At 44.7% G+C, this 5,236-nt stretch overlaps 1 pseudogene; it reads right to left on the reverse strand.

Annotated features, from left to right (window-relative positions):
* Positions 1 to 2,979, reverse strand: part of LOC112073175 (E3 ubiquitin-protein ligase TRIM9-like) — an 87,612-nt pseudogene extending 84,633 nt beyond the window's left edge.
* Between the last annotated feature and the right edge of the window lie 2,257 nt (positions 2,980 to 5,236).

The following is a 5,236-nucleotide window of genomic DNA, read 5'->3' on the forward strand; positions in this document are numbered from 1 at the left end:
GAAGTCTGGAGGCAATATCTCTCTCTCTCTCTCTCCGCTACTCCTCTCGGTCGACCCCCCTCTACCTCTCCCCCCTATCTCTCCCCGCCTTCTCCTCTACTCTCTCCCCTCTCCTTCATACTCTCTAACTCCCCCTCTCTCTCCCCCTCTCCTCTCGCTCTCCCCTCTCCCTCTCTTCCCCGCTACCCCTCTCTCTCTACTCTCTCTGCCCCCTCCACCCTCTCTCTCCCTCTCCCTCCCTCTCTTTTCCTCCTCCCCTCTGTATGTTTCTCATTTTTCATAGATTTTGTTTTGTTTGATCTCACATTGTGCTTTACCTAGTTTTCACTTCACTGTGGCACAATATGTCACTGTGTATTTGTGCAGCAGTCAAGCATTACACGTTGTTATTGCATGATTCATGTATAGAGAGAGAGAGAATGTGTGTGCTGTTGTTGTGTGCGTGGGGACTGTGTTAGTGTGTAGGCTGGGCGATTGGTTTGCTTATATCAGGCCCTCTCCTCCTACTCATGGAAATGAACACACTGGGTGCTGGAGGGAGGAGGAGAGAGACTCGGCGATCGAGGAGAGACGAGCAGCTGGAGAGGGAGGTACGAGCTGGAGGGAGAGTAGAGCTGGGAGTGGAGCAGTAGAGCTCCCTGGCGAAGGGAGGACAGAGCGGAGAGAGTAGAACTGGCGAGAGTGAGCTGGAAGAGTGGCAGCTGGAGAGTGCGAGCTGAGAGAGTATAGCTGCGAGAGTTAGAGCTGGGAGAGTGGGAGCGTTGGAGAGTGAGCTGGGGACGTAGACTCGGGACGAGAGCAGAACGGGCGGCTGGAGTGGAGGGAGAGTAGGACTGGGAGAGTGGAGCTGGGAGAGTGGAGCTGGAGAGTGGAGCTAGCGAGAGTGGAGTTGGCGAGAGTGGAGTTTCGAGACGTGGAGCTGGGAGAGTTGGAGCTGGGAGAGTGGAGCTGGGAGAATAGCGCTGCGAGAGTGGAGCTGGGAGAGTGCGAGCTGGGAGAGTGGAAGCTGATCTCTCTCTTTCTATATATATATATATATATATATATATATATAAATAAATATAATATAAAGCATATATTTCTTTATATATGTATATATATATATATATAAATAAATCATCAGGTCAACACAGCTGACCATGTGTCCAGGCCACTGCATTCATATTTAGTCTGCCACCCTATTCTCTAATAAATATATATATATATGATTCTTGAAATATATATATATATTGACACGTTGAACAGCTGAGAATGTGAAGGGGACCAGAAAAGACTAGAGTATGGAGATAGAAACACAACGCTTCTGTCCTAAACRGCACCCTATTCCCTTATAATATTCCTATATTACCTAAATATAGTGCGGGCCCTTGTCAAAAGTAGTGCACTATACAGGGTATTGGGTGCCAATTGGGAAGCAAGCCTATGTCACCTATTCCCGAAGCCACAGTATAATGTACGTCACAGTTAATAATCGTCACAGTTAATAATCAAAAACGGGTCCAAACCTTACAGGGTTACAGAAAAGGGGATGGTAGCTTTCCCCGTGATGCAGCAATACTGGTGCTGGGTCCTCTCTCAACAGGAACCCTATGACTCTACCTCTGCGTCTGGCCCCTCGACAATTTATTATACTCGGGATACGGACCGGGGGCGCCTCTTGTAAAATGTGATTTTGCTACAGTCTTGCCCAAGTAGATTTACTGACAACCTTGGAGCAGATATAGGCTAGCAGCTCATCCCAACAGAGACGGAAGTGAAGTGTGAACAAAACATGTAATAGTTTTTAGGCTATTATTACACATTATTTAATCTTATTTAATCAAATTGTTTTCACACACAATCAATTCAACTTGGAACTTAAAAGTTACGCTTATATTAAAATGTAGAATAGCCTACACGCTATTCGTTTCCACAATTGCATCAACGAACGAAATTCATAGGCACCCATTTAAGGACTATAATTGGTGAGTTTATGCGCGTTATGACATTGGAAAAATATAGGTATAAATGTAACGATTTGGAACACGTGACCCTACCTTGTGCAGTTTCCACATAGCTCCTAGAGCTTTGACTTCGTGTGTCCCATGTTTTCCTTCCTCCAAACACTGGTAACACACCGGCATCTTACACTGAACACAGTACATGCTCAGGTTCTCCAGTTCGTGCTCCGTACAAGTGGAGATCTTCCGGGGACTTGTCCGACGGCTCACCCGTCCCTGTGCCGGAGGTACAAGGCGATGCTTGGCTAGCGGACCTCGGGGAGGGTGGCACCTCAAGCGACAAGGGTCACAGTAGAACACATCACATTGCTCGCACATCACAGTGGCCTCTTTGGGACTCTTCTCGCAGAGCTGACACTTGAGAGCGGCTGTTTTGCTCTGCTGGTACCGGTCCACGACCCCTTCCAGCACCCGGTTCTTGGCAAACCCGCGGAGCCCCCTCTCGTCCAAGATGAGGCTGCGATGGCACTGCGGGCATGTGAGGCAGGAGTTGCGTGGGATTGGAGGAAGGGAACCTGGGTGTCCTAGCAAGTGGTGCTGAGGAGGGGGTTGGGGGACGGCAGGTGGGAAAACACGCACCCCGTTTGGGGATTTCTGGCAAGGGGTGGTCGGGGCACTAACGAAGCCACCATAAGAACCGTATCCACTGTCCGCCTCGCTGTACAAGCTCATTTTATCGAGATCCAGGTAATCATAGTCGGAGCCAGAAGCACGGCTACTCTGCGGAGATTCAGCGTCCGGGGTCTGCACTAGGATATTCCGAGCACAAGCCAGGCAAATGTTGTGGGAGCACGGTAAAATGATCGGCTCCCGGAAAAACGATCCGCAGACAGGGCATTTTAATTCTTCCTCCATTTCATCCATGTTCAATTCTCTTCGGAGAGAAATAGTATCTCTCAATTCCTGAAAATTAGCTAAATGTGATAACTCAAAATGCTATTGCGCACAGACAGCGGACTTATCTTTCAGCATCTACCACCGCAAATGCATCCTTTGGAAGTAGGCAGGCAGCGATATCCTGCAAACTATCCAAGACAACGCACTTTCTGACCAATAGACACACGGTATTGCAAATTCAGGTGAATCCAGAGCAGTTATTGGGCAAGGCAGCTGTCAGTGTAATGGTTATTGTCCAATCAGACGTCAGCTACGACCACAACATTTCCATATGACGATAATAGCGCCTTGCACGAACGATTCTCTAATTGATATTGATTGGAAACACAACACGCAATATTAAAACAGTATAGGCTATTAGACTATGAGCGTCAACCAGTAATGCACATTCTATATTGCACGTTCTATATTGCACATTCTATATTGCACATTCTATATTGTACATTCTATATTGTACATTCTATATTGCACGTGGGACATGTTCAGCAACAAGTCATTTTCAATGAATTCTATTATATTCTAATAGTATTCTATCTCTCTATCTCTCAACTACTCTGCGTGTTTTACTGAACCAAGGAGGATTCATGTCTCAACAAAACAAAAACAAAAAAACTGGACGAAACAAGTGCCACTTCTGTTGTTGACATAATTAACATCACAATGGAGACCAACACTTTGTCTACCCACAGTAGAAGGAAATGCTGTAGAATGCTCGAGGCGTTAGCAGAGCCGGAGGCACTAGACCTCTCTATCTCTCCGCTCAAATAGCACCAGCCATTTCTCAGGCTTCCATGGCAACCCAGCCTGGATCTATAAGAGAGGACGGGATTACACTCCCTTTAACGGACAATCTGAGATTGGTACATCCATAATGGTATATAGCCGTTGATTCCAAATAGGATATAACTTGTAAATGAGCTAGAGAGTTTAGCTCAACTGTCCTACCCCATCGATAAAGTGTGCTGATGTTTCTCCAGTCCCATCTCTGTTTACGAAAACAAGGGGCGGACAAAATCCCAGATTTCCTCCCTACTACTATTGAATAGGATGTCTGCTAAAGAAGCCCTGGATACCTACAGCTTTTTAATATATTTATTTATCCAGGCAAGTCATTTAAGACTACATTCTTATTTACAATGACGGCCTACCGGGGAACAGTGGGTTAACTGCCTTGTTCATGGGGGCAGAACGACAGATGTTTACCTCGTCAGCTCAGGGAGTCGATCGAGCAACGTTTTGGTTACTGGCCCAACGCTCTAACCACTAGGCTACCTCCCGCCCCAATAGATGCGCTAAAAGGTACAACTAATTAAAAGCTTATTGCCCACATGCCTTCTCCCCTCATAGAACCAGGTAAAGAGTATTATGCGTCCCAAATGGCACCCTCCCAAATGGCACCCTATTCCCTATGGGGGTCCTGGTCTAAAGTAGTGCACTACTGTACATAGGGAATAGGGTGCCATTTGGGACATAACCTGTCATACATAGCAGTTTTTTATTATTATGAGCAGTGTAAACAAGAACATAATAATGTAATATACAGTGGTGGAAAAAGTACCCAATTGTCATACTTGAGTAAAAGTAAAGATACCTTAATAAAAAAAAATACTTAAGGAAATGTGAAAGTCACCCAGTAAAATCCTACTTAAGTAAAAGTCTAAAAGTATTTGGTTTTAAATATACTTAAGTATCAAAACTAAATGCAATTGCTAAAATATAAAAATGTCTTATATTAAGCAAACTAGACAGCACCATTTCTTGTTTWAAAAAAATGTATGGATAGCCAGGGGCACACTCCAACATCATTTACAAACGAAGCATGTGTTTAGTGAGACCGCCAACATCAGAGGCAGTACGGATGACCAGGGATGTTCTCTTGACAAGTGTGTGAATTAGACAAAGTTTCCTGTCCGTCTAAGCATTCAAAATGTCTATACTTTTGGCTGTCAGGGAAAACGTACAGAGTAAAAGGTACATACTTTTCTATAGGAATGTAGTGAAGAAAAAGTATAAAGTTGTCAAAAATATAAATAGTAGAGTAGAGTACAGATAGCTCCCCAAAAAATACTTAAGCAGTACTTTCAAGTATTTTAACTTAAAAGTACTTTACACCACTGGTAATAAATACCAATATTGGTTAAAAAGCAGCGGAACACACTGTTGGCACAAGAGATACAAACGAAATATACTATTTTTTGGATGAATGTGTTACTAGGATAGTGAAGTGTTTAGATGCGTCTCTCTGCCCAGTACGGGGAGCACTCCATGTTTGCGTCCCAAATGAAACCCTTTTCCCTATGTAATGCACTACATGAGACACATCCCGCGTGTCCAAATCA

This window comes from Salvelinus sp. IW2-2015, unplaced genomic scaffold, assembly GCF_002910315.2.
Source record: "Salvelinus sp. IW2-2015 unplaced genomic scaffold, ASM291031v2 Un_scaffold2175, whole genome shotgun sequence".
Lineage (NCBI taxonomy): Eukaryota > Metazoa > Chordata > Actinopteri > Salmoniformes > Salmonidae > Salvelinus > Salvelinus sp. IW2-2015.